Genomic DNA, 10,201 nt, shown 5'->3' with positions numbered 1-10,201 from the left:
TGAAATTACTAATTGGAATGATAATTGATACATAGTAAAAAGTGTCTAAAAATATTAAAGCTTACAGGAAAAACTAAATCCCAAATGTAAATATCTTAAAAAGAAACTAAAACTTAAAAAGGCGTCGTAAAATTCTAGAGTACCTAAATCTTAGTCTAAAGAAAAAGCACTTAAGGGATTTTACGGCAAAGCCTAAAAATCTAGAAGTAAAAATAATTATGGCAAAAACTATGAATTAAAACTAAATATGAGCTAAAAATACAAAAGTTACGCTAAAACGATTAAAAAGGAAAAAAAAAATATAAAAATATATAAAAAGTTGTAAAAAGTACAATTTTTATAAAAATATTATTTTTATATTATTTATTTTATAAAACTATTAATTTTACAATTTAAATAAACTAATTAAACTAAAAATACAAATTAAACTTAAACTAATAACTTAATTAAATAATAAAACTTAATTAGGGTTAATAATAAAATTAATAATTAATTAAAACCCTAATCGCATTAATTGCTGTACGATGATGGCCTGTCAGATACGCTCATGCGATCGCATGAGTTCTAAGTTACCCAGCCATGCGATCGCATGGGCTAGGGTTTCGGGCCAGAGTTGGGCTGCTACAGTACAGGCCGATTAAAATTTTATTTTATTTTATTTTTTTCTGTTTTTGCTGTAAAATATAAAATATATTTATTAATTAAATAAAACTTATATTTTTACAAAATAATAAAAAAAATAGAAATAAAGAAACTTTATAAAACTTAAATATTTACCAAACTCTAAGAAAAAAAATATTTATATTTTTGTTTTTCTTTTTTTTTTCTTTTCTTATTTTTGAATATTTAAAACGTATTTTTACAAATGCGTACTAAAAGTAAAAATCTTTTTTTTTTCTTTTTATAGCGTTGCGCTTCCGGCTTTTAAGACGTTCCCCGACAGCGGCGCCAAAAATACTTGATGTTTTAGCAGAGTGGTATAAAATAGTTATTAATTTTAGCAGGAAATACTATTAAATACGACACAATTTTACACAAGATATTTATTTATTTATAGAATGGATATACTTAAACCTTGCTACAACACTTATAGGCAGTGTACCTAATCGTAAAGTAGTGTAGTTTTTAGTAAGTCCGGTTCGTTCCACAGGGAAATCTTTAAACAAAGCTTAACGCTATATTAGTTTACTTTTATAAAAATACAAATATATATATATATAAGTAATATTATTATTATAAAGGGGGGTTTTTACCGTTTAATGACCGGTTTGTCAATTTTAAAACTTTAGTCGCATTTAAAACCAAATGTAAAATATTAAAAATAAATACAAGACTTAAATTAAAGCGTAAAGTAAATAACGATAATGAAATTTCGAATAATAAAAGTGCGATAAAATAAACTTGTGATAATTAAAGAGTACGATAATTAAAAGTGCAATTAAATAAAATAACAATAAAAATGCGATAATTAGAAGTGCAATTAAATATAAAATAAAAGAAATTAAATATGAAATAAAAGAATTATGCTTATTTAAACTTCCGTAATCATGATGTTTGACGTGTTGATTTTAGTTTTATGCCCATGGGTTAATTGTCCTTTGTCCTGGATTATTTAATATGTCCGTCTGGTTTTTGTCCATAACAGTCCATCAGTCATAAATATAAAGTGCGAGTGTCCTCGTCAAATTATCCTTATACCCGAAGTTAAATATTCCAACTAATTGAGGACTTAAACTGTAACAAGATTTTAATACTTTGTTTAATAATTACACCAGGATGTCGACTGAGTGTAACCCAAGGTTTTAATATTTTGTTATCAATTATACCAAGTGTCCTTTTACATAATTTCACCCTTGTTTTAATTATTCTAGTGGCTATTAATCCATTCCCGTGTCCGGTTAAATGAACGATTATTCGTACATATAAATACCCCGCCCATCGTGTCCGATCGAGTGTATATGGTAATTTATAGGGACGCCCAATTGTAAATCTTTATATTAACATTAACAAACTATCATTTAGTTAAACAAATATAAAGCCCATTAATAGCTCATAGTCTAATTTCCACAAGTGTCGTTCTTTTGTTCAAACCCCAATTATGGTACAAAGCCCAATTACCCAATTTTAGTAATTAGCCCAACATCATGATTACTTTGTTTTAAATAAGCATAATAATAACTTAGCTACGAGACATTAATATAAAAAGGTTGAACATAACTTACAATGATTAAAAATAGCGTAGCGTTACACGGACAGAATTTCGACTTACACCCTTATAATATTCGCTAACATACCCTTATTATTAGAATTATAATTAAAATTAAAATATAAATTATAAATATATATATATATGTTTTACGTATATATGAGAGAAAAGAGAAAGATGGATATGTTTTTGGTTCACCAAAGCTCGATTTTTATAGGCATGTGGGCTGGAACTGGGGCTCATGCGATCGCATGGATTTATGCCTTCCAGGCCATGCGATCGCATGGCCAGCTGGGGAGGCTCATTTTTGGTTGTTTTCTTCTGCCGACGGTTTTATAAATAATATAATATATTAAATAATTATAAGAATTATTTAAATATTATATTATATTTATGTGCATAGTTGACTTGTAATTTTTAGTCCATTGCGTCGAGCGTTGAGAGTTGACTCCGGTTCCGGTTCCGGATTTTCGAACGTCCTTGCGTACAATTTTATATTTTGTACTTTGCGTTTTGAATCTTGTACTTTTGTAATTTCGAGACGTTTCTTATCAATAATTGGAACCTCTTTGATTGTATTTTGTACTTTTGAGCTTTTTGGTCGTTTGCGTCTTCAATTCGTCGAATCTGTCTTTTGTCTTCACCTTTTATTATTTAAACGAATATCACTTGTAAATAGAACAATTGCAACTAAAAGCTTGTCTTTCTTGAGGAATAATGCTATGAAATATATGTTCGTTTTTAGCATTATCACAAATCCTTGCACTCGAGAGGTTAGAAATCTGCCAACGCTTCCTTACTATGACAGGAGAAAATTAATTTGGGGTTTTGGTTATGATTCTTGTACGGATGATTACAAGGTTGTTGTCGGTTATAATGAATCTGGGCATCATGCGTGCTTTCAAGTGTTATCTTTAACATCAAATAAATGGAAATTCATTCAAGGAGACGACGACGACGATGGTGATCATTTATTATTAACTTTTTTTGAACGGCGATTTTTTTGGCATCAGTAGATCATTTCTTTCAACGACCCTCATCATTTGCACGTAACACACACGTTCGGGCAGAAACTCGAACCCGATCGACGGTACCCGGGAACACATCCATTCGGGCAGTGGTTCCGGGTAGGGGTCCGTGAACGAATCATGTAAAACCTCCCTATAGGGTCAATATTATACCACCATTATTGGTATTCAATTGGTTTAAAGAAAATCATGTCATCCCTAAGGATCGAACCCATGACCTCTCCCTATTCCATGACACAAAGTACATGGGGAGAACCGTTGGGCTATGTCCGCAAGTTCACGGTACTAAAAAATGTAATAATGGTTTTTTATATCATGGGAAGCTTCATTGGTTAATATATAACACGAAGAAGAAGAAGGTTATTCTTTCGCTTGATTTATCTCAAGACAAGTTCCAAGAAATTCCCCAACCGGATGACAAGAAATATGTATGTGATGACAATAATCGAATCGTATTAGGAATGTTTGAAAAACGTCTATGCATATTGTTAGAAACAGGGTATGTAAACAGATAATCCGGATATTTCTAGAATCGTGAAACACTTTCCTAATTGAATATTCCGACCCTCCTTGTCTCGGGTTACACGAAATTTCAATTGGGATAAGACTAGAAATGCAAATCGTTTCCAGACAAGAAGAATGCGATTTATATGTATAGATTTGTGTGTTCGTTCTGTATGAAATTGAATAAGAATGAAAGCAGTTTTTCCAAAACTGATTATATAAAACAGTTTAGGCAGTTAACAAATGAATGGTTATGACGGTTGAAAAAGGAGCGGGAAAAACGTTTTATTTAAACGTTTCATTAAAACGTATCACTCAAAACGTTTTGGACCCCGCCAGGGGCGCTGCCCCTTGGACCCCGCAAGGGGGCGCAGCCCCCTTGACCTCGCCATTACCGTGCGCCAGTGTCTAGTTCACTCTTATGGGCATGCACTCCGCACTCACCGAACCCATGTTAAGTATCACTAGTCAACTCCTGCTTTCTAGTAAATCACAATCAGCTAAAATGTTAGTTGGATGACACTAAAATCACTAACAATTCCCCCCCATTTTAGTGTAATCCTTGATTTACTAAATGACCTCAATAAACAGATAAACCAATGCATAAATGAAAATGTTTCAGAAATTAAATTTTCATCTTAGTATATTACATCATCCAGAATTCGAGAATCGGGGTGTTTCAGAAATTAAACCCTTCGACCCATATGAAAACGAGAGAGTAATACACACATCAGTTTCTTACACTAATCTAATACACACTTGACACTTTTATAAGCCATGTGTCCCTATCCTTCAGTGAACATATCGCTAGCTAAGTCCAAAGCTCCCTTGAAGCGGCAAAACTTCATGCTCACATAGGTAGTTCTTCTATATCTTGCACCTGCATATGCAATTTTTCAAAAGAACTATTAAGAAGATAAACTTCAACCTACCTCAACTTGCAGTCTAAACACATACCTTGGGATCAGTATAATTATGTGTTTCAATCTTCAGAAAGTAAGCTTTCCACATTGAAATTCAGCTTCTAGCGTTTTACTAGAAGGGAATTGGGTGTCTTACTTTGGAAGATTTCGGTGGACTTCAATCCCACTCCAATAGCCGACTTGTGCACTAAGTTTCGGGCTAATGCTTTGGTTAGATGATCCGCTAAGTTTTCTTGAGATCTCACAAAATCCACAGATATCACACCATTCATGATCAACTCACGAATCATACCATGTCTAAGACCTAAGTGTCGCGACTTTCCATTGTACATATGACTATATGCCTTAGACACAGTAGACGAACTGTCACAATGGACTGAGATAGGAGATATCGGCTTTGGCCACAAAGGAATCTCATAAATCAGATTTCTCAACCACTCAGCCTCTTTACCAGCTGCTGCCAAAGCAACAAATTCTGACTCCATAGTCGAATTTGTAATGCACGTTTGCTTCTTCGAAGCCCACGATATAGCACCTCCTCCAAGTAGGAATACCCAACCTGTCGTAGATGAATGATCTTCGACGTTGGTAATCCAAATTGCATCCGAATAACCTTCAATAATCGAAGGAAATCCTGAATAAGTAATACCATAATCCATGGTACCTCGCAAATACTTGAATACTCTAATTATAGCATGCCAATGAAGAGTAGTGGGATTACTAGTAAATCTACTCAACTTTCCCACGGCATAAGCAATATCGGGTCGTGTGCTAGTTATAGCATACATTAAACATCCAATAGCTCGAGAGTATTCAAGTGGTGACACACCCTTGCCCTCATTGGGCACTAAATTCACACTCAGATCAACGGGAGTATTAACAGGTGAACAGTTATCAACTTCAAACCTTTTAAGTATCTTCTCAATATAATGAGATTGCGTAATCGAGATACTCCTCTCACCACGCTTGATCCTTATTCCAAGAATCACATCAGCTACTCCCATATCTTTCATGGCAAACTGTGATGACAAAAACTTCTTTGTTCGGTCAACTTGATCTTTGTCAGTACCAAAGATCAACATGTCATCAACATACAAGCAAATGATCACACCTTTTCCAGATGGATCAAATTTGCTATACACACATTTGTCAGATTGGTTTAGTTGAAAACCATTGGACAATACCACATCATCAAACTTTTGATGCCACTGCTTCGGGGCTTGTTTCAGCCCATACAATGATTTAATCAACTTGCACATTTTATTCTCTTGCCCGGGAATAACAAATCCTTCCGGTTGTTTCATATACACTTCCTCCTCCAAATCACCATTCAAGAATGCTGTTTTGACATCCATTTGATGGATCACTAGGTCATGAATCGCAGTAAGTGATATCAGTAACCTAATAGTAGTGATACGAGCAACCGGAGCATAGGTATCAAAATAATCAATACCTTCCTTTTGTCTAAAGCCTTGGATCACCAATCTAGCTTTAAACTTGTCAATTGTACCATCGACTTTCATCTTCCTTTTGAAGATCCATTTGTTACCCAAAGGTTTACACCCAGGTGGCAAATCAGTTAACTCCCAAGTATTATTTTTCAAAATAGAGTCCATCTCATCGCGAATTGCTTCCTTCCAGAAAGCGACATCACGAGACCTCATAGCCTCATCAAAGGTTCTAGGATCCTCTTCTACACTATAACAGTAAGAAAATTGAGATTGAACACGATCTCTAGATCCTTCAACTAAGAAAAGTTGAAAATCAGAACCATAAGATTTTGGCGTCCTAATTCTAGTGCCCCTACGAGGTTCGGGTGTTACACTAGGAATTTCCTCCACGTGTTCTTCTTGAACAGTCTCATGTGAATGAGAGATAACATCCTTTGGTCTAGGAATCGATGTAAAACGAGACTCGTCAAAGATCGCGTCTCTTGATTCTATAACGGTATTAACCGAAACAGAATCATTAGGTTCTATCACAAAGAACCTATAGGCCTTGAAATGCTCAGCATATCCAATAAAAATACAATCAATACCTCTTTCACCCAAAGTCTTCCTTTTGGGTTCGGGTAGTCTCACAACAGCTCGACATCCCCAAACTCGTAAGTAATGCAAGCTTGGTCGTTTCTTATACCAAAGCTCATAAGGAGTAGTCTTACCCCTCTTGTTAGGAACCCTATTCAAGATATAACAAGCCGTTAACATGGCTTCTCCCCAAAACCCCTCACTCAAACCAGAGTAGGACATCATGGAGTTAACCATTTCTTTGAGAGCTTTATTTTTCCTCTCAGCCACACCATTTTGTTGTGGTGTATAAGGAGCTGTAGTTTGATGTATGATCCCCACGGACTGAAAATATACCGGATCATAATACTCACCACCTCTATCAGTACGCAATGTCTTAATTAAACCATTTAGTTGCAATTCTACTTCAGTTTTATAGATCTTAAATTTGTCTAATGCTTCATCTTTAGCATGCAAAAGATAAACATAGCAATACTTAGACGCATCATCTATAAATGTGATCACATACTTCTTATTACCTAATGAAGGTGTAGCATGGAAATCACATAAATCACTATGAATTAGTTCTAAAGGCAAAGAAGTCCTGTTTATTTCTTTAAATGGAGTCTTAGTGATTTTGTTCAACATGCAAGTTTTACATTTTTCCAAATTCATATCAAAATTAGGAATCAAATCATCTTTAGACATTTCATACATTCTTTTATAATGTACATGTCCTAAACGTGCATGCCATAAACAGGATTCATTTACATTAGAACTAATCATACATGCAGAATTAACAACATTAGGGATATTCTTAAGATTCAACATAAACATACCATTATTATAGTAACCAAATCCTACAAACATACCACCCTTCGACAAGATATACTTGTCGGATTCGAACACTTGTTTATAACCACACTTATTTAATATAGGATTGGAAATCAGATTCTTTCTCAACCCGGGTACATACATAACATTACTTAAAGTAATAGTTTTTCCAGAACTAAAATCTAAAACAACATCCCCACGACCAAGAACAGGAGTGACTGATTCGTTGCCCATGTACAACACATCATTATCTGGTTTGAAAGTCTTGAACCAACAACGATCTTTACAAGCATGACATGTGGCACCAGAATCAATCCACCAAGCAACGTTATCATCCTGCACATAAAATGCCTCAGAAATATGTGATACATAATTCTGAACAGAATTTAGATTAAAATCAGAATTCTGACCTTGGTTAGAAACGTGGTCCTTAGACCCATTTCCCGAACCAGACGTGCTTGCACCACCCGTATTCTTATTAGAATAACATTCTTTCTTGAAATGGCTGTATTTTCCACACTTCCAACAAGCCTTTTTATCCTTCTTGTTGGAATCATTGTTCTTTCCATTAAACTTACGTTTCTTTCCATTGGACCGTTTGTTGTTCTTTTTGTTCTCACGGTTACCATCTTCTATCATATTGATAGATGATGATGCCGCTTCTTTACCCTTTCCCTTACCACTTTCTTCAACCCGTATTGCTTCCTCAATACGTAAGTGGCCTCCCAATTCAGTCAAAGACATTTCTTCCTTTTTGTGTTTTAAAGTGTTTTTAAAAACTTGCCATGAAGGGGGCCGTTTGTCAATAATACATGGCACCGAGATAGATTCACCCATTTTCAAATTATGTTGTGACATCTGTCCCAAAATTCTTTGAATTTCATGGAACTGTTCCATCACAGGCCTTGAATCTATCATCTTATAATTATTAAAATTACTGACAAGAAACTTCTTACTAGAAGCGTCTTCTGCCATGTATTTTGATTCAAGTGACTCCCATAATCCCTTTGCAGATTCAGCAGTTTGATAAACATCAAAGAGGGCATCAGACATACCGTTAAGAATATGGCCGCGACATATGTAGTCATCGTTTTCCCACTTTGCTCGTTTCCTGTATTGCTCCAAGGTTTCATCTTCAACCGCTTCTGGCATGGGGGTAGACAGTACATAAACAACCTTCAAAGTTGTGAGAAGAAAGTGCATCTTCTTCTGCCAGCGCCTGAAATCAATACCATCAAAATTGTCCAACTTTGCAAACTTTGCAGTCATCTCCTTCACCGATTCTCCACTCATGATTATCAACGAAAATATTCAATTAGTTTGTTAGAAACAGGGTATGTAAACAGATAATCCGGATATTTCTAGAATCGTGAAACACTTTCCTAATTGAATATTCCGACCCTCCTTGTCTCGGGTTACACGAAATTTCAATTGGGATAAGACTAGAAATGCAAATCGTTTCCAGACAAGAAGAATGTGATTTATGTGTATAGATTTGTGTGTTCGTTCTGTATGAAATTGAATAAGAATGAAAGCAGTTTTTCCAAAACTGATTATATAAAATAGTTTAGGCGGTTAACAAATGAATGGTTATGACGGTTGAAAAAGGAGCGGGAAAAACGTTTTATTTAAACGTTTCATTAAAACGTATCACTCAAAACGTTTTGGACCCCGCCAGGGGCGCTGCCCCTTGGACCCCGCAAGGGGGCGCAGCCCCCTTGACCCCCGCCATTACCGTGCGCCAGTGTCTAGTTCACTCTTATGGGCGTGCACTCCGCACTCACCGAACCCATGTTAAGTATCACTAGTCAACTCCTGCTTTCTAGTAAATCACAATCAGCTAAAATGTTAGTTGGATGACACTAAAATCACCAACACATATTTCGTTTAGATATGTTAGGTGATCACTGAGAGACATGGGTGATGAAAAACTACAACAACAATTGCCGCCATTGTTGTTGGCAACTACTCCCACGTGATTATGAAGGTAATAAGTATGGTGCTGCTACTACTGCATACAAACTCTATCTTTCCTAACAACAGTTGGCGTTTATGTGCTGCTGCTGATCATAATAAAGGAGATGATTTGTCTTGGCAGGGTTGGTTTAATAGTAATGCCCCTGTATTTGTCAAGTCACTTGTATCTCCCTATACTAATCCTAATCTCGGTGGTGGTAAATTAATAAAGAAAAAGAAGAAGAAGAAGAATAACAAGAGGAAAAGGATAGATATTTAATACACAACCATCTTCTTCTTATTATTTTTTATATGAACAACGCTTCTTTCTTTAGATGTGTTGTGATGGTATTATGTACCATATATTCTAGCTGCTCTTTTATTACTACTACTACTACTACATATCATGATGACACGTGTGTGTGTGATGGTTTTATATAAGATTTTCTATCTAATGGGGTATTTTTTTAACGTCTGATTGTATTAATATAATAATAATAATAAATAATGCTTTATATATGGTCGATGTATTTCTATCTTATGTTATATCTTTCTTATACTACTTTATATCCCTTCATAAAATACTTGCAGTTAGTTAGAAGAGTGTTCTTCGTCGAATCGATGTATGTAAAATATTGGACCCAATGCGTATATGAATTCTGTTGATTCATTTATTTTTATCTTGAGCAATAAAAAGAACCAAGTCATAATTGTCAGCCAAATTGGAAGTGGTAATTTCAACCC

This window comes from Rutidosis leptorrhynchoides, chromosome 11 (assembly GCF_046630445.1).
Source record: "Rutidosis leptorrhynchoides isolate AG116_Rl617_1_P2 chromosome 11, CSIRO_AGI_Rlap_v1, whole genome shotgun sequence".
NCBI lineage: Eukaryota > Viridiplantae > Streptophyta > Magnoliopsida > Asterales > Asteraceae > Rutidosis > Rutidosis leptorrhynchoides.
The sequence above is the reverse complement of the archived record's forward strand: the minus strand, read 5'-3'. Positions refer to the sequence as shown.